This window comes from Rattus norvegicus, chromosome 4, assembly GCF_021556685.1.
Source record: "Rattus norvegicus strain SHRSP/BbbUtx chromosome 4, alternate assembly SHRSP_T2T, whole genome shotgun sequence".
Taxonomy (NCBI): domain Eukaryota; kingdom Metazoa; phylum Chordata; class Mammalia; order Rodentia; family Muridae; genus Rattus; species Rattus norvegicus.
In genome coordinates, this window is record NC_141537.1 from 13,202,953 (window position 1) to 13,230,386 (window position 27,434).

A 27,434-nucleotide genomic window follows, 5' to 3' on the forward strand; every position below is an offset into this window, starting at 1 on the left:
TTTCTTCATCTTTAAAGCGAGGGTGACGGTCACATCTGCCTATACTGAAGTGAAGTTCATGTCTCTCACTTCAAAACCACTTTCCTTGCACTCAGATTTTTAATGGTAGAGCTGGGACCAAAAGACGCATTTCTGTTTTGCTACCTGCTCTAGATAGGCTGTGTCGATGGAGGGGAGGAGAAAGCCTTTTTAAAAAGCTGAGGAGGAAAGGGTTCAGTGGCTTTCTCATCAGACCTCAGCTCTCTTCTCTGTCAGTCAGCCGCAGTGGCAGCTGCTGACCTCTTCACAGTCCTTCATTCTTTCCAAAGCAGTCTTGCCACAACCCTGGCAACATTAGCAGTTGATGGCTTCCCCTCTTCAGAGGACTAAGTGTCAGAGCCCGGGACAAGAACCCCTGTCTCACCACGCAGCCCCTCCCTTGTGCTCCTCCATGCTTAGGGGTGTTAGCTTTTCTTTCAGGACAAGCTCCCAGAGCCTTTGGAATCCTTCAGTGTTTCCGATTCTCCAATAGATAGATGATTAACATGTACACCAACATGTTAATCTTTGATTTAAAATCCCCTTTGTTTAAAGACTTAATGAATAATATAACTGCCACTTACGACAAAAAACATTCGTGAATTATGTATTTGATAAAGACTACTATGCGAAATATATAAAAGGCCCAATAAGTCAAAGAGCTACTAAACTGCTTAAGTAGTCAATTTCCCAAATCAGACATATGAATGGCTGATAAGCGTTTCGTTTATTCATTTACAAATCAAAACCGAAGTAAAATATTACTATGCGCCTAGTGGTTTGCTTATAACTAAAAAGACGGGATATCAAGTGTGAGTAAACCGTCCCTGTTGTGCATTACTCAAGGGAGTATAAAAAATATATCCCTGAGCAAAGGGAGATGAGGCAAGAGCCTTAGAGTTGTGAGGGCTAGGATGCAGGGGGAGGAGGAGGAGGATCGCCATGACGGTGGTGACAGGAGATTTAGAGCTGCAGGAGAGAAGCCAACAAGCCATACAAGAATTCAGGTGGGAGGCCAGTGGGTAAGTACACGATTGGGCCTGAGTTATCAAGGGAAGTTTTGAGGAGTGCTCAGTCCTTGAAGTAGCCTAGGCATTTTATAATTAACTGACGTTCGCGCGAGTGCGTGCGTGCGTGCGTGCGTGCGTGCATGTCTTTCATTCATGAATCCAAAGAGTTCCTTAGTGGGTGGCTGGAAGCATGTGACCCGCTGGGAGCATAACTCCATGCTACATATTCACTCTAAGAGCAATCTGACATTTTCTTTGAAAGTTAAAAATAACCTTAGCATTCAACTCAGTAATTTTAGTCTTAAGAATCTATTCAGAAGACGTTAAAACATATATTCATCCATTACTGGTAAAAGCCTAAAGTAGGAAAAAAATTCATGTCCATAAGCTGAGATATTCATAAAAATGTGAGCTATATTTATTTATATATAAATTATATATTATATAATGTATAAATATCTATTTATACAAAATATTTTATATATTAATATGATATATAATAACATTTTGTTCAACAATGAAAACAAAATGTCCTAAGAACTACACAGTACCAAGTATGAGTTCAGAGGAGCATGTTGGTGAGCACAGACAAGTGCAAAGGATTACCTGTTACATAAACTCCCTAGACAACGGAAACTCATGGAAATAGGAAGCAGACCAGTGTTGTGGAATATGGGGAGGAATAGTGACCGCAGACAGGCTGGAGGCAATGGGTGGTTATGACATGCTATAAAACTATAATGTGATGATAACTATAACTCTCTAAAGTTGCTAAAATCCTTGCACTACATACATTTGTACATCAAACTGTGTATGCAATGAATATAATGTATAGCATAGAGGCTCTTGGTCCCGTCAAGGCTCAATGCCCTAGTGTAGGGGAATGTCGGGGAGGGGATGGGTGGGAAGCATCCTCATAGAAGCAGGGGAGGGGGGATGGGATAGGTGGGTTCTGGAGGGGAAACCAGGAAAGGGATAACATTTGAAATGTAAATAAATAAAATATCCAATTAAAAAATTAATATTCAGTACATATATGAATGGTGCTGGCATATAAATAAGTAGTACGAGTGTGTTTTATTATTTCTCTGTACCATCACAAGTTAAATATTATAAATATATTTGTAATTGTATATATTATTTTAATACAATTATTAAGTATATTATTTGTTTATGTATAATATACTTATTAAATATTATACTTACACATTATAATTTATAATATTATAAATTTACTTGAAATAATGGCTTTCATGCAGTAGGTATTTAGAAGCTAGTAATGGTGAGAACAAACTGACCAGGAACTTGTAGGAGATCAGAACAGAGGTACAAACACTATAGTTCCATGAGGCATGAAATCCATACAACTTTTCTGTAAGGGCGCCATGCAGAGAAAGAAGAAGGAAACATACAAAGAGTGTGTGTGTTTACACCCTGTTTGGAAATCACTCATTCTGTGGTAGAATGAAAGAAGAAAGTTTTAGGTAAAGGCAAAAGCAAATGAATTGAGAGACGCTGGTGAACACAAATGAACAAGCACATCCCAAGGCAAAGAAGGCGCCCAAATCACCAAGTTCCAATGCTGGATGTTTGCAGACATGTTTCCTTGATCAAGGTCCTGGAGGTTCTTACTGGGACAAAATGAGTATTAAAACTCCCAAACTGAAATACACAGATCCTTCCTCTCCTCTCTCATGAACCCTTCCTTTAAAACTTTATGTTAGGACAATGTATCTCAAATTCATGTTCCTATAACAATTACACCAAGCACAAGGGAAGACTAGGCAAAGATTTTAACCATAAAGGAAATATGATTCAAATACAAACTTCATGCTGGGAAAAGCAAGTATAGAATTTATAGCAAAGGCTGCCTGGTGAGGGTCCCCTCAAGTCATACCTCATATCTCTCTGCTAATGAGCCCCCATCCGTACTCAGTAGTGCTCTCTATGTATAAAAAATACATCAAGAGTACCCAATGCTCTTGAGAGAAGAGCTGGGCTTATGGGCAAGATACAAGAGCCAAACATTTACTCTAGCAGATTTCTAAGCGCTCTGGGCTAAAGGTTTAAGTTCAGAAGTGGAGGAGGGGAAGCCTGAGGGACATAGTAACTTCCAGGCAATGAACCGCTGCAGAGCTGTAATTTTCTCTTTCTGCCTTCAGATGAAATAATAACCAAAAAATCATTATGAGATACTTCGCTCCTTCTAAATTCTTAGCAATTTATTAGCAATAGCCACTGCCATCTTGAAGTCACCACAACTCAGAATTTAATTTACTTGGACACTCCCGAAGCACAGCCAAGTGAAATGAATGCACGTAGCTTCTAAACTTATCACTACCTCAGTAGCCTCAGAATCTCCAAGTGAGAAAACACATGCACGTTGACAGTTTCCAGATCCACCCCTTCGGTGGTGAGCACCAATAAAGCTCCAGCCGCTCCATCTTCCATGCTTCCCACCTGACAAGCACAAACCAACGCCGTAACAACCCAACACCATAGCAACCCAACACCATAGCAACCCAACACCATAGCAACCCAACACCATAGCAACCCAACACCATAACAACCCAACACCATAGCAACCCAACACCACAGCAACCCAACACCACAGCAACCCAACACCATAGCAACCCAACACCATAGCAACCCATTTTATCTGACCAACAGCGATACCAGGTAATAGGAAAAGTTGAATCCGGACTTTTCATAGGCAGGCTATACTAATTTTCTAACTGAATATAGCATTTTTTAAAATTTAGAAATAAAATAAAAAAAATACTCTCTCAGGTTACAAACGAAATGATATCTGAGCCCTAGTCATCTCTGTAGCCACAAGGGTGACACTGACCTTTAGGGCCCCCACAGCCTTTAGGACTCAATCTCCAAATGGTTCTGATGATCAAATGTGTCATAAGCATGCAGCAAAGGTACAAATAGAATTTTTCACAGGCTAAGCATATATTTAGGTTTTATTCTTCCAACTTGGCGAAACCCATTCCAACATTATCATGCATAACATCTTAAACAACTCCTTAGAAAAAACTTTACAGCAGCAGAATGAAGCAAGAGGTTCCCATGCACCCCCAAACTTCATGATACCTAGGAAACATGCTACAGGACCTTCATAAGTAAGCTATGAAGTAATATAAGTACGTAATGAACAACTATGCATACTGGCAAAATGAAAAAAAAAAACTGTCTTCAAGACTGCTGGCTGATTTATTTGTTTTTTCTGTCCAGCCTACCTTTTAAACTCGGCAACCTGAAAATGCAGATTGCCCAGGCCTCATTAGTGTTTCATTCCCTGTATATTACATTTGCTCTTTAAGAATGACTATCAAGAATGTAGTCAAGACACAGCTATAAAATATATTCCTACAGGCAACTGGGAAGTTTTAATTCTGCATTAGTGTGAAGATAAGAATATCTCACATACATTTGTATAAACACACACACACACACACACACACACACACACACACACACACACACACACCCTGACTGTAGATGCAGAGGGCTCACCTTGCTCTCACTCAGACAATGACCTCTTATTTGTGGGATCAGTCATAGAGGAAGGGAAAGCCCCTGATGGGGTGTTAGACAGAGTGAACTAGGTCACTCCCTGCTCATTTCTGAGTCTGATTCTGGACTCCATCCTTCACTATCCTAGACAGTACTTATCTTTGTTTACAAGATTCATTGACCACACCCTGTCAGGCAACACGCTAATGGCTAGAATGCTAATGTGCAGACCTTGAGCCCCTCCCCCTCTCCAGCTCCAGCCCAGTCCCTTCTCAGGCATCTCACAGGAGACTCACTGCTGCTTTATTTGTATCCTTTTCGGGTCTCTGTTCTTAGGCTCCGTCATGAGTGTGGTTTGGATTTCAGGATTCCCCAAGTATCCCAAGCTTCCTTTCCTTAATCTATACCACATGCTTGTAGCAAAGAATCCCTACTCCTTCACTGGGACTATCCTCTTTCCCTGGATCTTTAGCACCTCTGGAAAATGACTTACTTTCTTAAAGTCCAAATATTCTAAGTCTCTATTAGTCTAAAATCAAAATGTCTTCATCCTTCTATGTCTCTGAATTGAAAAAACTTTAAAACTTGCTGATTGATATTTTTGATGTACAATCTTGTCTTACTTCCTCCTAAAGATGAGGAAAGTGAGGTTAATGGCATGGCCAGGGTTATATGACAGGCTCGTGCTGGAGTAAACAAGACACAAAGGAGTGCTAGGCTTCCACCACAACAATCTCTCACCTTTTAATAACCTGTCCTCTCCTGACCACACTACCTCCATCTCCACCCCTGAAACCCATGATCTCCACTCCTAAAACCCACCCCTAAGACAAGGTAGTCTTCTGGTAGAAGTACTTGAAACTCATGAACAGGGCTGAACAGACTTTAAAATCTGATACCTGCTCCCAGCTTTGTTGTTACTTGACCAAAGCCACATTTGCTCCTAGTGTGCCTCTTTGAGATGTGTATGTCAATAGTTGCCGTTCCCTTTACGTTTACCCTTGACTGTTACTTCAGCTCAAAGAGAAAATGTGTTGCAGAACAAAAGGAGGTTCTGAACCTCATGCTGCAAAGGAGAACTACCCCGAAGTCAGTCGTCCCCACCCACCGTGCTTTTAATATTCTTAGACTGTGCCTATGGTCCGAGGCTCTTCCTGTGCATTCAAGAAGAAGTCTTAGGGTGATAATTGTGTATGTGAGCGCTGCCTCTCATGGTGATACAAGAAATGGGTCAATCTTAAGATGAGCTTTGGGTGACTGATTATGAGGTAGGCCTTTTTGAGTATCACTCTCCTTTGATTTAATTTCTAATATCCAAATTCAGGGGCTATGCCCACAGCACTGACTCCTCTGAATTTTCGTGAGTCCATACAACAAAGTCAACACTAGAATTAAATATATTCCATGTTATGATGATCTACTTTATAACTGAAACTTGCTAGCCTATGAACAGAAAAAGGAAGACTTTGGTAAAAATGAATTAAATCAAGCCTACCCTGAGAGACTTTCCTACTGATCACCAACATTCAGTGTCCTTCTAGTAAAAGGTAAACAGAAATACCAAATTACCCATGAATCAAAGCTTCATTGGATCCTTGTGAGTGACAGGACTCCAGGGGACAGGATTTGAATTGAGACTGCTTAAGTGTTTATTACCAAGGCCATATCAATTCAAGGTTGGCTTTAGAACGCTTGCCATAACCTGCAGTTAGAAACATTAGGACAATAGCTGTCCATTCAGCTTAGATTCTCAATAGAGAGTCATATTAACAAAGCGCCATCTTGTCACCTACATGTTATATAATGAGAGAAGGCAATTAAACCACACAGCTACAAAGGTCCCTTGTTACCGCAGCAGAACGTCATGACATTCACCCATACGACATCATTACAAACTAATAACATTTAAAAACTCTAAAAGTACCAGCCAATAAAGAGGCAGCTGCATCCTTATACAGCACAGAGGAACAAGCAATGTTTTTTTTTTTTTTCTGGAAGAAAGCCTGGATCTATATCATAGGACTAACACGTATGGAACCAATGACCTACTAGAACCTCTATCAACATCTTCAATTTCCCGACTAATGATATCGATCTTGATTGCTTTAATTAAACAGAAGGTATTAGATAGAGCTCCTCACACAGCACACGATGCAGAACCTGACCATGGTTATTTATGCAGTAGTGTGTCTTGATGAACTCTAGTCTCTGTAGCAAGGAGAGTCGGAAGCTAATCCCCCACAGTGTCTCCTAGGCTTCCTAGCAGATAGAACCCAACTTGTACACTGGTTACCCAGACAAGGAATGCAACCTTTCTTGGCTTTCTTCTTCACTCTCCTCATCTTGCACTCAAGCCTTATTCTGAGGAATGTCTCCCAAAGAAAGTGAAAGCACCTACGTCCTTGTCCCAGCATCTGCTATGAGGGAAACCCACACAGGATTCCAGGGATAACTCTAGGAACCAGTGCGTCTGGCCAGACAGGGGCCCACATCTATATCTTTTATGTTCTAACTCCTTGAGAGTCTACCTGATGGGCTGTTTGTACAGTGTGGGACCAACCCATCAGAAGAAGGTCTCCCAACATGATTTCTGATCAGTAACATCATTGATTCTTACTGAGATAATCATGTCAGGAAAGAAGAAAAAAATTTGTCCTTTTTTATTATTTTGAAGTTTTTTCTTTCATTGGATATTTCTTTATTTTCATCTCAAAAGTTATCCCCTTCCCTGGTTTCCTCTTCAGAAAGTGCCTATCTCCCACTGCTTCTATGAGGGTGTTCCCCTACACACCCACCCACTGCCTCCCATCTCCCCGCCTGGACATTCCCCTACGCTGGGGCATCGAGTCTTCACAGGACTAAGGGCCTCTCCTCCCATTGATGCCCGACAAGGCCGTCCTCTGCTGCATATGTGGTTGGAGCCATAGATCCATCCCTGTGTACTTTTGGGATGGAGATTTAGTCCCTGGGAACTCTGGGGGGTCTGGTTGGTTGATATTGTTGTTCTTCTTATGGGTTGTACACACCTTCATCTCCTTCAGTCCTTTCTCTAACTCCTCCATTGGAGGACCCCCTTCTTAGTTCAATAGATGGCTGTGAGCATTTACCTCTGTGTTTGTCATGCTCTGGCAGACCCTCTCAGAAGACAGCTGTATCAAGCTCCTGTCAGCATGCACTTCTTGGCATCCTCGATATTGTCTGGGTTCGGTGGCTATATATAGGATGGATCCCCAGTTGGGACAGTTTCTGGATAGCCTTTCTTTTGGTCTCTGATCCACACTTTGTCTCCATAATTCCTCCTATGAGTATTTTTGTTCCCCCTTCTAAGAACTGAAGCAACCACACTTTGTTCTTCCTTCTTCTTGAGCTTCATGTGGTCTGTGAATTATATCTTGGATATTCTGAGATTTTGAGCTAATATCCACTCATCAATGAGTGCATACCATGTGTGCTCTTTTGTGACTGGGTTACCTCACTCAGTTTGATATTTTCTAGTTACCTCCATTTGTTCAAGAATCTCATGAAGTTATTGTTTTTAATAGCTGAATAATACTCCATTGGGTAGATGTACCACATTTTCTGTATCCATTCCTCTGTTGAAGGACATCTGGGTTCTGTCCAGCTTCTGGCTATTATAAACAAGTTACTATGAACATGGTGAAGCATGTGTCCTTATTATACATTGGAGCGTCTTTTGGGTATATGCCCAGGAGTGGTATAGTTGGGTCCTCAGGTAGCACTATGTCCAATTTTCTGAGAAACTTCCCAACTGATTTCCAGAATGGTTGTACCAGCTTGCAATCCCATCGACAATGGAGGAGTCTTCCTCTTTCTCCACATCAGCATCTCACCAGCATCTGCTGTCACTGGAGTTTTTTATCTTAGCCATTCTGATTGCTGTAAAGTACAAATCCCTCTGATTTGTATTTCCCTGGTAACTAAGAATGTTGAACATTTCTTTAGGTGCTTCTGTGACATTCGATTTTACTCAGTTGAAAATTCTTTGTTTAGCTCTGTATCACAGTTTTTAATAGGGTTATTTGATTCTCTGGAGTCTAACTTCTTGAGTTCTTTGTATATTTTGGATATTAGTCCTCTATCAAATGTAGGATTGGTAAAGATCTTTTCCCAATCTGTTGGTTGCTGTGTTGTCCTAATGACAGTGTCCTTTGCCTTACAGAAGCTTTGCAGTTTTATGAGGTCCCATTTGTCGATTCTTGATCTTAGAGCGTAAGCCACTGGTGTTCAATTTAGGAAAATTTCCCTTGTGAACATGTGTTCAAGGCTCTTCCCCGCTTTCTCTTCTATTAGTTTCAGTGGACCTCGTTTTAAGTGGAGGTCCTTAAGGAACTCGGCTTGAGCTATTTACAGACGATATGAGAGTGTACTGAAGTGACCCCATAATTCCACCAGGGAACTACTAAACCTGATAAACAACTTCAGCAAAGTGGCTGGATATAAAATTAACTCAAACAAATCAGTAGCCTTTCTCTAATCAAAGAATTAACAGGCTGAGAAAGAAATTAGGGAAATGACACCCTTCTCAGTGGTCACAAATAATATAAAATACCTTGGTGTGACTCTAAACAAGCAAGTGAAAGATCTGAATGACAAGAACTTCAAGTCTCTGAAGAAAAAAAGTGAGAAAGATCTCAGAAGGTGAAAAGATCTCCCATGCTCAGAGATTGGCAGGATTAATATAATAAAAATGGCCATCTTAACAAAAGCAATGTACAGATTCAATGCAATCCCTATCAAAATTCCAATTCAATTCTTCATAGAGTTAGAAAGAGCAATTTGAAAATTCATTTGGAATAACAAAAAACCCAGGATAGTGAAAACTATTCTCAACAATAAAAGGACTGCTGGGGGAATCAGGATCCCAAACCTCGAGCTGTATTACAGAGAAATCGTGGTAAAAACTGCATGGTATTGGTACAGAGACAGGCAGGTAGATCAGTGGAACAGAATTGAAGACCCAGAAATGAACCCCCACACCTGTGGTCACTTGATCTTTGACAAATGAGCTAAAACCATCCAATGGAAAAAAGACAGCATTTTCAACAAATGGTACTGGTGCAACTGGGGCTCAGCATATAAAAGTATACAAATCAACCCATTCTTATTGCCTTGTACAAAGTTTGTCTTCTTAAAAATAGAGACTGTTATGCATCTTCCCAACACAAACAAGGCTGATGCACACATGAACTCACAGAGACTGGAAGCACTCACAAGAACTGTGCAAGTTTAAGTCAGACAGGAGGAGGAAGTGGGCATTGGGTCCCACCCCTAACCAAGAACCTATTGGCACTGATGCCTGCTGGGAAAGAGGAAGTATGGTTTCTCCAATGGGTGGATCAACCATACTTCATGGCATCCCCCCTCACCCTACCCGGTGCCCAGGAGCAGTTGAGTGTCAGAATGTGGACTTAAAGAGTTTGCTTTGTTTTGGCTTTTGCTTGCTTGCTTAGATGTTCAGGGTTTCTTTGTCAGGGTGGGAAGTTGTGTTTCCTGTTTTGTTATTGTTTCTTGCTTTCTGTTCTTTTCGTTTTTCTTTGTTAAGGTGCAATACAGTTGGGTGCATACAGAGGTGGGCAACATCTGGGCAGAGTTGGGGGCATAGTAAAGTATCAAAATATATTGTATAAAACTATTTTCAATAAAAATATTTTTGAAAGAATAGCCCAATGCGTGCTGTCACCACAATGATCTCTTTTATTATCCCTTGATTACCTTGTTCCAAACCACTCACTACTTTGGCCTCATTTAGAAGCATGCATTTAATAATCAAGATTGTTATTTTTGTGTAAACATTATTTTATGAGTCAGAGATCAAAGATGTGTTATTGATAATGCTGTCTTTGTTATGGAGTGCCCTTTCCCAAGTAAGCCGCCCATACATTTTTACCTGATCAATCCTCAGAGCAGCCATGAGGGCTGTAGAACCATGGTCGGTATCGATCACCTAGCCGGTTCCCTTGGGCTCTCAGTCAGAGATGGAAAAGTCAAAGGCAATTTAAAAATTAAAACTCCTTCACCAAAATCAATCATGAGAGATTTTCCAGAAAGTACTTAGAATGCACCTTCACAAGGTACAATTATTCCAGACCTTTCAGCCAACACAGATTAAAGAAACAGCAAAAATTCAAGAGGAATCTAATAAATCTATAAACTCGGCTGCGAGGCTCCTGAAACAATGGAAACAATGTTTCTGTTTTCTCCCCAGCCTCAAAGAGGGACGCTACTATGGCTTAAAGCAGTGATTGGAAATTTTTTTCTGAGAGGAACCAGATTGAAACTGTTTTGGGCTTCTGTGGTAAATAAGAGAAAAGCCGCTGTAGGCAGCGCGTTAGTGAAGGGGCGTGGCTCAGCAAAGGGGAATTCCACCTTCTTTCTTTATGCCACCAAATAGCTTCCTTTTGATTTTATTTTTGATAATGAAAACACATATAACTAACTAGCTTAACTCAGGAAGACAGACTGTGAAAGGGATTTGAACTGTGAGCTGTATAGTCTGTGGCTCCCGGGCTTAGAGATGAAGTGTGGATTCTTTTGAACCTTCCCAGCAGTGATCTCCTTATGTCTCACTCTGCCTCAGTGTCTTTCTCTCAATGCATTTTTGGCAAGAATGTATGTAAATGTTTTAAATGTGCACGTGCAGGCACGCACGCGCACACACACATAAAAAAACATATTCTCAGAATAACAAAATCACCACCCAAGCTTGCTAATCCTGAAAACACAACAGCTACAAAGTGCGGGCTTTTTCACCACATGCCTATCTCTCGGCGTGCACACTGAGTCTCTCCTACGGCTAACGAAGAAACAGGAAGCTCGTCTCTAAGTCCAGTTAGCTACTGCCTGGCCTCTACATCACCTCCTCAGACTCCTCCCTCCACTTCTCTGAGAGGTATCTGGGTGCCTTTGTCAGATGGATTCCTTAAGGTTCAGTGCCAGCCACATAAAGCATAGGAGGTGTGATTACAGGCACATGGGAGATCATAGCAAGTGCAGGGGGGTCAGGCGCTAACTGCTGGGCATGCGCAGTAAAGCCACATATAGAGAGGTAACACTTGAGCTGAGTAAGAGGAGATGGAGCAGATTAGACATGGCTTCTTGCTCTTGGCAACTTCCCAGGTTTACCTTTTCAATCCCTTCAAAATGTTCCTTGTCCCATGACCCATCTCCTGTGACCAGTCTTGTGGCTAACCATCCAGAAAGCCCTTGTCATATAGAACAACGAAGAGAGGAAATCCTGAGAGCCAAACTGTTCTGAGTTTGAAGAGAGTTCTGTCCCTCGATATTTGGACTTGTTACTTTCTGGTCTCAGCATTGGTTTTATAATATAATAAATACTGGCAAAACTGTTGGGAAAATGAAATCACATGAATGAAAGATCCACAATAGCTCACATACTCAGCACACTATACCACATTAAGAAATAAACCTGACCCTATTATGTCTGAGAGATAGGCCAGCTTGAGCAGAAGGTTCTAGGCTTGGGTATGGGAACACTGTGCTAGGGTAGAATTCTTTTTCTCGTACAGATTGAGCATTCTCATGGATCCCTATGTTGTCGGGCCTTACCTTGGGGTGTTTCCCTTCCCCCTCGCTGAGCCTTTTAAAGCCTGCTATAGCAAGAAGTTGTTTACACCCTTGGCAGCTGCTCTTAGCCCCTGATTTGAGGCCGAGATTTTCCATGACACCCTTCCTCCCCACCCAGCCTTCCAACTTGTTGTTGCTAAGAAGTTGTTTATGCCCCCGATTGAGCCCGAACTTTCCACCACACAGACTTTTCCTGTTTTCCTGGTTGGGGATTTTCACCTGCCTTGTTGTTTTCCACGGCTTTTGCCTTGGGTAAAGCCTTGGTTTCACTCTCTGAAAACTGGTGACCCGTATACGTGTTTTCTTTCAATCCCGCAGATCTATGCCTGATATGCACACACTGGTGGCAGGCGCCGTCATTTGGAGGTTCCACCAAGATCGGGAAAGAGGGGACAACCTGACGGGATCATTCCAAAAGGCCGGCCGGCAAAGAAGTGGAATGTATTGGGGACAAGGGGTGACCACAGGGCAAAGCTAAAAGTAAGTAGCACTACAAAGGTTTTGCCTTAGCCATGGGAACTACAAGTTATTGGTCATAGATCAGCTTGTAAGTTTACTCAAACAACAAGGTACTGGTATTAAGGTAAAGATAGCCCAAGATTTTGTTAAAACTATAGAACAAGTCAGTCCTTGGTTTATAGCTAGTGGCGGTTTTAATATTCTGGATTGGAAACAGGTTAAAAGGGACAAGGTGATTGGGGATTTAGCTCAGTGGTAGAGCACTTGCCTAGCAACCACAAGGCCCTGGGTTCAGTCCTTAGCTCCAAAAAAAAAAAAAGTGTGAAAAAGGACAAGGTAATAATGGTAAAATGTTTTTGTGTATGTGTTCTTTTAGAGTTATGCTAAAGTCTAGAGAAGCAAAGTCAATTCTCATAGATGCTTTTAGTCTTTGGACCCTGACTAGAGACAGTTTACATCCTAGACAAGAGAGAGAATGGGGTTGAGAAAAACAGTCCTCCCGAACTCTCCACAGATGCTTTGGCAAAAGAAGAAAATGAGCTTAAGCTTTTTTGGAGCTCTCCTGGGGACAGAAGAAGGTGGGAGACATCTTGCCTCCTTGCTGGCTCCTCTTGGAGAAGTGCTTATTTCTGGTTCTGGGTCCTTTAGGTAGGATATCTGGGTCCCTTTGGTGGGACACCATCTAGTTCTTTTCCTCTATGTCTATTGTCTGTCCTTGGTGCACCAAGATGTCCATGTATGTCAATTTATGTCTGGGTTTTTCTTCTCGTTGCTTGAATGTTTTGTGTTTAAAAGAAAAAAAATGGTTAAAACTTTAAATGCTGGTTGATTCACCCATTGATGTAGTTTTAACTCCTTTCAAGAAAGGAACAAATAAACAAAAAGCAGTTTCAATTGTCTTTTGGAGCCCTGCATCTGTAGCTAGGAGCCTAAGTCCACTGGGCAAGCTCCCCAGGGGGCTGGCTAAATGTTTACACTAGCCAATCCTAAAGGCACCAGGAGTTTCACAGCATCTATGGTAATGGAACTGATGGCTGTTTCTCTTAGAAAAATCTTTGACTCTGATTATTGGACTCAACAGGTGACAAGGTGTTTCTCTTAAAACTACAGCTAGAAAAAGTAAAAATGGTGATTGATCTAAATATTAAAGATAATGTGTAGCCACTTCATTTTTTGTTTCTGATTGGTTTTAAATGTATAATATGCTCTACATGTCTTGGTTATAGGTTACTGGCTTTTAAGTTATAGGGTATGGTTAAAAATTTGTAACATTGGTAACATAAAGTTGGCTTAAACCTCATAATTCAGATGGAGTAATTTTAGACAACACGTGGCATGAGCCAAGCCAGGGAAACAGGTCTAAATTGGAATAATATTTTAATATAATTGTTATCCTAGAAACCACACTTATAAAAGAATTTAGGGCAATGTATCTTTGTTGAGGAATTAGAGCCCACACCATCGTTTGTTCATATGCAAGAATTGGCAGTCAAACTTTGGAGCATGGGGAATGGACTTGGTGTTTTGGAGAGACTGGATTTTGGAGAATAGATGGTTTGTTGGAGGTTGAGTTTTGCTTTCCAAAGTTATGGTTGTGCTCTGGTGTTACAAGGGAAACTTAAAGATTGTGGTTAATGATTGCCAGTGTTACATTGGCCACAGTTTACAGTTCAATCACAGACAGGCTCAGGATTCTAACTCACACATATTTGTAATTTAAAAAAAATCAAACAGGTGGAGATTGTTACAGGATTTACGAAAGGTTGATGACGCTATGGAACTTATAAGAGCATTACAGCCTGTTTGCTCACTCCAACTGCTATTTCAAGAAATACATATACAATTACTATAGATTTAAAAGATTGTTTTTATGCTCTTTCTTTACATCCTGGCGATTGTGAAAGATTTTCATTTAGTGAGTGTGCTTATAATTTTGGAGAGCCCATGAAGTGACACCATTGGAAAGTTTTGCCTCGAGGAATCACTTTTGGCCCCAGATGATGTAAAATTTTTTTGTCACTGCTTCAATACAAGAAGCTAAGACTTTGAATCTTTCAGTGTATATTATTCATTATATAGACATTTTAATTTTACTATAAGCCTTTACTCTTACGTGCTTTAAATTTTGGGGAGTAGCTGCTGCTCCAGAAAAGATTCAATATTCCTTTTCAATATTTGAGACATTGGTTATATCCTAAACAAACTGTGGCACAGAAAATTCAATATAGTTTACTTGAAATTATTTTTAAAAGCTTCTAAGATATGTTAATTGGCTAAGACCTTACCTTAAGTTTACCACAGGAGGACTTAAGCCTTTGATATTCCCAAGGGAGATGCAAATTCTATTCCCCTAGACAATTAACTGCAGAGTGACTGAATAGCTTTATAGAAAGTAAAGAGAGCTAGATGTACAGAATCGTAAGATTGAGTCAGGAAGTATTTTAGAAAAAGAACCTGATGAAACATACCTTATTCCAACCAGCAATTAAATTGGTTATTTAATGAGAAGGCAACACATGTAATCGGATCACATGTTCATTCTCTTGACTTTCACCCTGCTTCAACACAGATTATTGAATTACGTGCTGTAGCCACTCTTGTTAAAGTGTTAAAAAAAATCAAGCTTTCAATTCATATACTGATAGACAATGTATAGCTTATGGTTTATAATTGATTAAAAAATTTTCCTCTTTTAGATACTTTTAACCCTTGATTTTTACAACTATTTGTGCTAATACAACTGATTTAAGAAAATGTACTGTTCCTTTATAGGCCATTTAAGAACTCTGACTGGATTGCCTGGACCCCTTAGTGAGGGCAAAGTCACAATAAATTTATATACCAGGCAGATTTTGGGCCTTGCATAGGAACAATTAGATAATCTCTTTCTTTACATCATCAGAATAGTAATAGCTAGAGACAATAGTCTGGTGTTTCTAGATCTATTTGTGACGATTGACACTTTTTCAGACTTTCTGGTTGCAACTGCTTTAACAGGAGAAACAACTAAAAATGTAATTAGTCATTACATACTTTACAAGGAGTGGGGACAGCTACAGCCCCTCAAAAGGGTAGTAAAATACTTAAATGAAAAGATGAGGAAGGACATATAAGATATTTTCAACCCTTTATCATCGATAATATTCCTGTTAATCTATGGGGAAGGGATGTTCTTCATGATATGGGAGCTGTCTTGATTACACAACCTGCCCAAAGAATGATGAAAAGTATGGGGAGGAGCCCAGGTAGGGCGCTGGAAAAAAATGTTTTATGGGGAAAATCCTACAATATTAGTGAGGAAAAACATTATACACCATCCCTGGGACAAGAGTGGCCTGGGAAATTTATCTTAAGGGCCCCTGCTAAACAGCCTCTGAGTATTCGACCTTTACCCATTGCATGGAATTCTAATTAACCAGCGTGGGTTAGGCAGTGGTCCTTATCCAAAGAGAAATTGGAGGCTGCTCATCTTTTAGTGCAGGAACAACTTGAAGCAGGACATATAGGTCCATCTACATCTCCCTGGAATACTCCTATCTTTGTGATCAAGAAAAAATCAGGGAAATGGCGCCTCTTGCAAGATCTTGGAGAAGTCAATAAGACTATGGAACCTGTGGGGACCACACAACCTGGCCTTCCCTCCCCTGTAGCAATTCCTAAATCTTGGTTCATGTTAATTATTGATTTAAAGGATTGCTTTTTTACTATCCTTTTGCACCCTAAAGATTGTAAAAGATTTGCCTTCAGTGTGCCTTCAATTAATTTAAAGGAACTGGCCCATCGTTTTCATTGGGTAGTTTTACCTCAGGGTATGGCTAATAACCCCACCCTTTGTCAAATTTATGTTGCTGCTGCCCTAAGGCCCCTTAGAGATAAATGTCCTCAGTTGTATATTGTTCATTACATGGATGATATCTTACTGTCAGGGACCAATAAATGTGAGGTTCTAGAAGCCTTTGGAGACCTTCGGGAGAATTTACGATCAGCAGGATTGGTCCTTGCCCCTGAGAAAATACAAGAGAATTTCCCTTATCAATATTTGGGAAATCAATTATTGCAAAAGGGAATAAAACCATTAAAATAAAAAATTAGATTAGATAATCTGAAAACCTTAAATGATTTCCAAAAATTATTAGGAGATCTAAATTGGCTTCGTCCCTTGTTACATCTTGGTACAGGACAGCTAAAACCATTATTTGAAATTTTGAAGGGAGAACCTTCTCCAACTTCTTTAAGAACTTTAACACCTGAAGGCTGTAAGTATTTAGAACTAGTACAAGACGCTTTGGAGAAAGCTCATCTTAATTATATTGATTATAACAAGCCCTTTTCCTTGATTATTTTTGCATCCTCACATTCCTCAACTGGAATTTTTTGGCAGGATGGTCCCCTATTATGGGTCCATTCTCAGATCTCTCCAGCCAAGGTGGTGATGGCCTATTATCAGGCAGTGATGCAGTTACGTTTAAAGCTCAAAAAAATGAGTATTCAGGTCTTTGGGGGTGGAGCCTAAATTTATTATTTTACCTTACGAACAAGAACAGGTAAATAATTTGATTGGAATTTTTGATGATTGGTCTATTTTTTCATGTTCCACTACTAGTCAATTTGATAACCATTATCCTGAAAATAAAATTTGTCAGTTTTTTAAGTTACATCCTGTGATCTTTCCCTCTATAGTAAAAAATCAGCCTTTAAGTAAGGCTAGATTAGTTTTCACTGATGGTTCCTCTAAGGGATACGCTGTGGTTCTTTCAGAGGGCAAAGTGGAGAAAATGATGCTTGATTCCACCTCAACAGAGTTGGCTGAATTAAAGGCCCTTCTTTGGCACTATCCTTGTTTCCTGAAGAGCCCTGCAATATTTATACAGATAATGTTTATGTATCTAATATTATTTTACCTTTGGAAACTGCTGCATATATTGCTCCTGTGTCTCCTATTTGCTCTTGTCTTTTGCAAGTGCAGGCGTTATTGTGGCAACGCAGAGAGCCTATTTATGTAGGGCACATCAGAGGTCATTCTGGATCGGCTGGCCCCTTGGCAGAAGGTAATGCTGCTGCTGATCTGTATACTAGGCCACAATTTGTAGCTGCAGCTCTTGATTCTTATGATTTGGCCCTTCAATTACATAGAAAATTTTATATAAATTCACAATATTTAAAACATAGTACAGGATGCACCAAGGAGCAAGCTGTTCAGATAGTTACTCTATGTTCCTCGTGTGCTCCGTTAATACCCTCGCCTAGTCTGGTTGTCAATCCTAGAGGATTGATGCCCAATGACATTTGGCAAATTGATGTCACACATGTACCTTCTTTTGGGAAATTGAAATATGTCCATGTGTCCATAGATACCTATTCAGGATTGATCTTTGCTTCTGCTCACAGTGGAGAAAAGATCAAAGATGTGAAAAGCCATTGTTTACAAGCCTTTGCCTTTGTGAATGTGCCTAGGCAAATAAAAACTGATAATGAACCAGCATATACCAGCAAAACATTTCAACAATTTTGTGTTTATTTCGATATTCTTCATAAAGCAGGTATCCCTTACAATTCTCAAGGTCAAAAAATTGTAGAGCGAACCCATTTCACCAAACCAACTTGAAAGAATAAAAGAGGGAGAGTATAAGCCCCTCCTAAATTATCAACTACTCTTTATATCTTAAATTTTTTAATTGTGGATAAGGCTGGTCTCTCAGCAGCTGACAGGCACTGGAGGAAGGACAGAGGACATAATGGCTTAGTTAAATGGAAAGATCTGGCCTCAGGAGCCTGAAAGGGACCTGACCCCATCATAATCAGGGTAAGAGGATCAGTTTGCATCTTTCCCAAGGATGCTGAGGCCCCTGTTTGGGTCCCTGAGTATTGTGTGCGTCCTGTGGATGACAGTCCACCTGGAGATATACTAAAGCTTCGTGAAGAATTCCCTGATCCTGATGCCAGGGGGAACACATAACACGGCACAGCCTGCTGTTATTACAACAAACCACGCAACAGGTAAAATGGCAGCTCACACAAAGGTAAAACGAATGATTCTTAACCTTACTTTTCATCTTAAAAGATAGTCTATGTTTTGTTAAGATTTTTATAAAGCCTCGTTAAATAGCTCCTTTTGTCATTCATGTTTACTTTTAGTAATGTTTCCATAGCTGATTTTAATATTTCTGTTACCAATGCTAGTGTTAATAGGATTGAGAGATATTTTGTACCCCATTAGCCTTATTAGAAATGATAGTTATCTGCCTTCTAGACCAGCACATAGGTGCTGGCTTGAACCTCTAAGTACTGCCCCTTGCCATTTTTGATACCTCCCTACATTTTTGCCCAATTAAGAGAAAAAAAATCTGTGCCACGCGTGTTGGCAGCCCTTTTTCTTTTTGGTTCGGAATAGGACTAAGGCAGTGTCAAGGGAGGAGATTCTCAATTGTTCTTCCAGGTCCTATCCTACTGACCAGTTGCTGGGAACAGGAAGATTCTGCATGGATTGTTTGAGTTCCTGGTGTGATCTCCATACCTCTGGATGAAGGCTGATTCCCAGTGGAACTCTACAGGCATAAAAGAGACTTCTGGCATTACTGTGACAGTCATTGCTGCCATCGCCATTTCAGCCACCACTGCTGCCATCGCCATTTCAGCCACCACTGCTGCAGTGGTTGGTGTGGCCATATCTCAATTGACAGCTATCGTTGGGACTGCGGATACGCCCTGGAAAAGTCACCACGACATTGACTGTACAGAATAGCGTTAAAATTCAGATTCAGTTGGTCATTTTTAATCTCAACCAACAAACTGCTCTCTATTGGACTTCCTCTGGGAAACCCATGTTATGTCTTGTTCTACCTTTATCATTCTATGTGTGTAACCCCTGTTAAGGTCCTTAATAGCAGCAAGGCTGTTGGGGATTTGAATGCTTATCTTGATTGCTCGCTCTTAGCAGCTGCCCCTGGGCTATTTTAAAGTACCAACAGATCCAGTCTCAGGCTGAAACCAAACAGGTTTGGTTTTCATTGACTGGGAATAATCCATCAGCCCAAATTAGGCTCAGTTTATATGACAAGTGGTTAGCCAAAGACGGGCAACCTTCTGGGACCATACTCACCTAAGACAGAAACCCTGAGGCTGGCAGGGTTTTCAGAAATGGGAAAGAGAGTTTTGGAACTCCAGATTGATCCTAAGATAGGCGCTACTTTAAAAAAAATAAAAGAGGGGGAATTGTCAGGCCCTACCTTGGGGTGTTTCCCTTCCCCCTCGCTGAGCCTTTTAGCCTGCTATAGTAAGAAGTTGTTTACACCCTTGGCAGCTGCTCTTAGCCCCTGATTTGGGACCAGGACTTTCCATGACACCCTTCCTCCCCACCTAGCCTTCCAGCTTGTTGTTGCTAAGAAGTTGTTTATGCCCCTGATTGGGCCCGGAACTTTCCACCACACAGACTTTTCCTGTTTTCCTGGTTGGGGATTTTCACCTGCCTTGTTGTTTTCCACGGCTTTTGCCTCGGGTATATAAGGAAATCTCAATAAAGCCTTGGTGGCACTCTCTGAAAATGGGTGACCCGTGCACGTGTTTTCTTTCAATCCCCAGATCTATGCCCAATATTCCCACACTGGCGGTGCAGGCGCTGTCACTATGTGAAAGACTCAGAAACCTTCATACATCAGAGGATTGGCACCATGGATATCTGTCTGGGTCAGTTTTAGAGAGAGGACCACACCAAGCCATCCTGTCCTTTAATCACTTTTGTTGAGTCATTCTGAGTGAGAAGATCTGTATCTAGAAAATTAACCCCCTTAGTATCTGTCTTTCAATTGCTGAAACCAACTAACGGTGACATATAGAAGAGTAAATAAAAATTTTTAAGTTTCAGTTTTCATTCGTAAAATGACATAAAGTCTAACTTTCCAAAAGTCTTTTCATCTCCAGATAACTAATGTCTCATTCTCGCTGGTAAGTAAATTCCTCATTGATACACTCAGGTATTTAATATTACTCCCAAGGAGCTGAAAATATTCTTAAGGTAAAATCATTATTTTTAGGGCAATAACCATCCAGTGTGTTGCTCCAGTAAAGAAGGAGGCAACATAGGGTCCCTCAGAGCCCAGTCTTCAGAAGCTCTGCCACACAGATCCTCTAACAGGGGATGCTCCTGTCACTCCCTGGCTGTGTGGCATTGTCTTGGTCTTTTTTTCTCGGTGATCCATAACCCTGCATGGGAATTCATCTATGTCTATCAGTAGCAACAAATTTAAATCATTTTTACGAACTGCCACCATTGCAAAAGGATCATTACGCTGCCAGCCACCACACAGTGTGGGAGCTTGTGCCACACACAGAGGAGAGGCTCCACGTGTCTGAGCTCTAAATAAGGAACAAGAACTTACAAGAAAGGAAAGGACCCACACCAGTAAAATATTTCCAGGAACCCAAGAACAGCAGCCCAGCCAAAATATCACTCTTTCTAACGGGATGGAGATTCGTGCTTACCCTTACAACTGACACACTCAAAGCCAAGCTTCTGAAGTCTAGGACCTTCAGCAGCAGCCCAGTGAAAGGCACCCAATCCTGCTGCACATTTACCACTCAACTGTTATGGAATTGGCACAGTCAAGCCTACCTATGCCCTCACACCAGGAGCTGGATATTCGAAACAACAGGACTCAGTGCCCCGCTCAGTGGTATGAAGAAACAGAGGCTAAGGCTTGAAGCAGCCATCACTTGTTGAAGTAAGGACAAACACTACATTTACCGCTGTAACACACAGAGAAGTGTGTTCTAGTGCTGCCCCTGACCCAGGCACGTGAAGTAAGATTTTATTATTTTTTTATTGCTTTGTCCAGTATAACAAACATTTCATGATTTCCTTGAGAATTTGCTACAATGTATTTTGATTATAATCAGACAACTCATCCTACTCTCTCCTTGTCCTCCTCTTCCTCCCTCCTCTTTCTCCTAAATTACTATTTCACAGAAGACATCCTGGTCTTCTGGCTTTTACAATCCATCCTCCCCTTTTCTGAGATGGACCTTGAGCCTTAGATGTAGGGGTTGTGTTGTAGATGAATCATCTGGGGATGGGCACTAGCCGATCACTTGTTCTCTGCTTATGTCCACAGGTAAATGTAGCTCTCACCCCTCATCAGAGAAGCTCCTCTTTGAAGTAAGTGGTGACTGTTCCAGAGAAACACATGTGCTCATAATCTAGTGTAGTCTTTCCTAGAGCATGAGCTATAGATGTGACACTTACCTACCTGGTCTTCACAACAGTACAAACCAGCTCTTTGGGCCACATCCCTTAATCCCTACCTCCCACAGGCTTCATTTCCCTGATGAAGCCATGACACAAGAGAAAAAACAGACTCAAATGTATGGTATTACAATTTCCCTTCATTACTGACATTATCTGCCCCCAAACTTCATGCTCATGGTGGAGTTAAAGAGGTCCTGTATCTGGTTATCACAAATACTGGGCACCCTATCTGATGAGCATACAGACACTATAGGCCAGTGCCATATCTTATGAGGTGGCACTGGGTAAGCCAATATCATGCAAAGCTGCCAGCCTTCTGAGCCCAGGAGACCTAAAGCAGGAGGGAACAAACATTCAACATTAACTCTGAGTTATCAAAAGTTAATTTTGACGGTGCATTTTGAGATTGTCTTTCACAGACAGTACAAAGTAGAGTATAAAGTGAATCACAATTGGGTGTTTTTAGATGCAGAAGAGTTTTAGAGATGTGGCTCAAGAGCTACTTAGAGAGGAAAAGACTGAGAATCTACAGACTGGAGAGGTAGAGGAGGGCTTTGATGCTTGAGTCTTAAAGCAATATAAATATGTTTTCAAGACAAAAAAATCAAAAGACTATTGCCAGGTGTTCTAATACAGTGGACATTAAATATGAAAAAGAAAAAAAGAGGTCCTGTATCATACTGATGTTTTAAGTAGTTTCTCTAGTTTGTTTCTCTGTTACTATGATAAAATATTGACATCAAAAAATGTGTAGACAAAAGTATTTATTTGGTTTATTTGTCCAGTAACAGTCAATCACTGAGGGAAGCAGAGGTGGGGTGTGAGGGAAGGAACTTGAAGTGGGGATTGAAGAAAAGATTGGAGAAATGTTGCTTTCTGTCTTGTTTTCTAATGGCTTGCTAAGCTTGCTTTCTTATACAGCCCAAAAGGACTTACCCAGGGCTGGCACTGCCCACAATAGGCTGGGTTCTTGCATATTTGTCAAGACAGTACCCCCATAGTCATGCCTACAGACCAATCTAACAGAAGCAGTTCCTCAACAGAGGCTCTGTCTTCCCTTGGGACTCTAGTTTGTATGAAGCTGAAAAAAAAATAACGAGCACAGCAGCCAGCTACCCAGACAGCCCAGTTAATAACTACTAGCTGCCATTAGCAAGCTCACTCCTCAGCTCAGCTCATATTTGCTGAGTTATAACTTGTTGCCAAGACCACATGAAACTTGGTAGATGCCTTAGGGTTTTATTGCTGTGAAGAGACAACATGACCAAGGCAACTCTTGTGAGGCACAACATTTAATTGGAGTTGGCTTACGATTTCATAATTCAGTCCATTATCATCATAAAAGGAAGCATGACAGAGCCCAGGAAGACATGGCGGTGGAGAAGTAGCTGAGAATTCTGCATCTTGATCCGAAGGCAGCCAAGCGGGGACTCACTCTTTTGAATTGGGTGGAGCTTAAGCATAGGAGCTGAAGGCCCACCCCCACAGTGAAGCACTTCCTCCAATTAGACCATACCTACTCCAACAAGGCCACACCTCCTAATATTGTCACTTCTAGGACCAAGTATTTGAACACGTGAGCATATGGGATCCAAACCTAGTCAAATCCCCATAGTAGGGAAGCCAAAACCATCTTACATTTTCATGAAATTTTGACCATGTGACAAAGAGATTCCTTTCCTAGTTAGTGTTTCCTCTCAGGAAAACAGAAGTACCTGTCTATGTAATACCACCTAGCTCGTCCCTCTGAAGTAACGACTTCATGAATCTGCTTACTTTTCCCCTCTAGCAATACAGCTTGCCCTTTCAGTCCATCACAAGGACTAAGTCACTCAATAGTTCACTCCCAGTCCCCCAAATAAATATGGAGTCTTTCCTTCGAAATGCTGCTTGGTGTACTACTATCGATTTTTACCATCCATGGGGTGGTGATCCCCCCACACTACACAGGGGACATGTCATTCACCTGTGAGGGCCAACAAGAGGAGCCATAGTGTCATCTGTAAGGTCATTTGCCAGAGTGAATTTTAATCTTCAAAGGTCAGAATTTGTTTCTTTTAATGCAATTTTTTTATTCCTAGATATATTAAAGTTAACATTTGCATTCTCTGGCCACCACAATCGCAATGTAGCTATTCTTGGAAATGTTAGAAATAAAAGAACTCAGAATTATTCTAGGTATATATATATATATATATATATATATATATATATATATATATATATATACACACCATTCCTGGTTATTCCTTTCCATCACGTGTTTCTAGTTCTCCATCAGAAGCAGGTTCAAGACAGCACCAGAGAGTAAAAAGAAACAAGGAAGAATTTGTTTTTAATCTCATCTCTTTGTTACCACACACACTGTGAGAGACAAAGGCAGAGTGTGTGTGTGTGTGTGTGTGTGTGAGAGAGAGAGAGAGAGAGACAGAGACAGAGACAGAGACAGAGACTGAGAGAGAGCGCCATGCTGGCTGTGTCCATTTTGGAGTAGATTCAGACAGTCTGCAGCATACACAATTCATGATCCTTGTGTAGTACGGTGGAAGAATTGTTATATGAGGCACAACTGCAGCTTGAAGAAATGGAGATGTTGGTGACAAAGTTGAGAAAAGAGAACCTTAAGGACTTGTCATAACAGTAACTCACAGACGACACATTTTTATGTGGTCATGGAAAGCACTAAGGTGAATGCGTACAAATCAGAGATTCCATCTCAATGTGGGAAGGGTCTTCTAATAAGCAGGTATGTTTGAAATTTTATAAACAGCATAAAATCATTCTTATTAAGCAAAAGCAAAACATCACATATATTTTGGTTTTCAAAAACTTGGCACATGAACCAAAGCAGAATATTACTGACATAACATAAATACAAACACACAGAGCAACAGACTAGAAGAGAGACCCAGAAGGAAATGCACGTGTGTCTACAGCCAATTTATTTTTATTAGAGTTGTTTAAAGTAAGCACAGAAAAAAGGATTCAATAAATGGTGCCTGGAAAACTGCACCCACATGTCTAAGGAGTGTGGGGGTTGGCTCTCACCAATCTCTCACCAATTTCAAAATGAATTTAGGATATAACAATGCCTTACTAGAATAAAACAAAGGGGAAAGGCTTCCAGACATTGGAGTGGGCAAGAAAATCTTATAACACCCCTAAAAATTTAGGAAGCCAAAACAAATGTAGAAAAAAAGACAACATCAAATTAAAAAGAATGCTTGGTTCCCAGCTGGTGGAGCTGTTTGGGAAGGATTAGGAGGTGTGGCCTTATTGGAGGGAGTGTGTCACTAGGGGTGAGCTTAGGTTTCAAAAGCCCACACCATTTCTAGTTAGTTTTTCCCTGTGTTTCTTGCTTGTGAATCAGACATGAGCTCTCAGCTACTGCACCAATGCCATGCTCTCCACCATGATGGTGATAGACTCGCCTTCTGGAATTGTGAGTCCCAAATCAAAAGCTTTCTTTTATAAGTTGCCTTGGTCATGGTTGTTTTATCATGGAATAAAAAAAAACTAAATCAACGACTGTTCATCAATGATGAATGGATAGCAAAAATATAGTGTAAATATGCAATGAAATACTACTCAACCTCAAACAGGAGTTCTGTCATTTGTAGCAAAATTGATGGAGCTGAAGATCATTATGTCAAATGAAACAAGCCAGGTACAGAATATAATTTGAAGTTATGGAAACTTTGGGAGGTATGGTCTTACTGGAGGAACTATGTCACTGGGGGTATGCTTTGATTCTTCAGCCTCACCCCACTTGCCCTCTCTTCGATTCCTATGTGCAGATGAGCTGTAGGACCTAGCTTCTTGTTCCTGAGAGCACGCCATGGTCTTCCTCCCCATTAGAACTCTAGCCCTCTGGAGCAGAAGCCAAAAGAAACTCCTCCTTCCTTAAATTGTTTTTGGCCCTGGCATTCTATCACAGCAGCAGAAAAGTAAAAGCATGCTATACGTACTCAGATTTTAGAGACAGTACAAAGGAAAATAACAAAATTCTTATTGATAACTTTTAGGTATATTAAATTAATGTTATTAATGCCATATATTATTGAAATTAATTTCACTTATCTTTTTCTCTTCTAACGTGCATACTAGAGAATTTGAATTTACACACTATGACATATTTTGGTTGACAGAAACCCTGGAAGGGCTCTATTTATGATCTTCTTCTAAACTGCAGCTCAGGGTAGCAACAGAGGTCCAATTAACAAGCATATAAGGAGATTACTTTTAAAACCACCCAAAAGTTAGCAATAATTTAGAGAAATGAATACTTTCAGATCAGATTGATCAAAATTAGAAAAACAAAAAGAGTGTAGATTGAATACCCATGGGAATGAGAGAATGCAAGTATATTCCTGCACTGCTACAATGTAATGTGAGGGAATGTTCGATGTGTACCTGACCAGTCAGGCCATGTAGCAGTAAGTCTGCAACAGTCCATGTCTGGCTATTAGCACCCTATGAGCCAACAGTTCCAAATAGTTCCATACACGTTCATCAAGGAGTGTGCACAAGCTGTTCATCCCAGGGTTGTTGAGTATGGCAGAGATCTAGAGGCAAACACAAGGCCATGAACAGGTGTGCAGAGAAAATGCAGTGCCATGCAGCCGACAGCAGCAACACACTAGAAGTCTGTGCAGCCACGCGAGAGGGTCTTCAACACCCAGTGCTGCATGACACCTTTCCAAAATAAATGGATAGCAAAGTGAAGGAAAAGCATGTAGCATCATCTAGCAAAATAAAAATAGATGTGTAACAATAATAATCACAGATCAGCAGCCAGAATCCTGCCCATACCTACAGCCTGTGTGCCTCTGCAGAAAATCAAAGACGCTTCGCAGGCTAGTCCATATAATATAATACACAAAATGCTTAGTTTTATGACCATTTCAGGGAGTTAATGCTTCCTCACAAATGCATTGTAAACAAAACTCAGTAAAATTCAACTCTTTTGGAGCTCCTGTGAGCCATCCAGGTCTGCAGAGGGGAAAATAGCCTTTCTGGGTAGGGTCACAGGCTCCCCCAGTGAAATCAGGCACCTGCCCAGTGCAGTTGGACAGTGCAGTCATCCTTAGCTGCCAACTCTTTGGTTTTTCTGGACTGCTTTTAAGTGGAGTTGGGAAGCCCTCGCTGTTATTGGAAGAGGAGCCAAAAACCACATGGCTGAGTCTACCTGGATCTCATACTCTCTGGACACAGAATGCTTGGCTTTTGTGGATCAAGACCACAAAATGTGCCCTAAACTAAAGGGAGAGGATGGAGAAACCTCAGCTCCCTGGAGAAAGAGGCTGACGTTCCTCTGCCTCGAGTCCTTTTTCTCAGAGTATAAGGTGTTTGTAGTGAAGAGAAGAAATCTCAATAGGTCTAGTTAATAGTTTAAGTTTGTTTTTGGGGAGGTGGGGGGGAGATTTTGGGAACTCCAGTTTGCAGAGTGGAGTGGGAGTGCCATTAGCATTATGCTTAGCATAGGAGACACACACTGCACTTGAGCTGTGCAGGACAATAGAGGCTGGGCTGGAGAAGAAAGTCAGGTACAGAATGGTGTGTTTAGAAGAGACCTG

The 27,434-nt window shown here is 40.9% G+C and overlaps 1 protein-coding gene and 1 long non-coding RNA gene across 4 annotated transcripts in view; one reads left to right on the forward strand and one right to left on the reverse strand.

The window, feature by feature from the left end:
* Positions 1-27,434, reverse strand: part of Lhfpl3 (LHFPL tetraspan subfamily member 3) — a 540,637-nt gene that overhangs the window by 486,715 nt on the left and 26,488 nt on the right.
* LOC134486548 (uncharacterized) lies at positions 12,385-20,158 on the forward strand. Its single transcript, XR_015686314.1, has 2 exons — positions 12,385-12,638; positions 18,451-20,158. It is a non-coding gene; the product is annotated as an uncharacterized LOC134486548 (long non-coding RNA).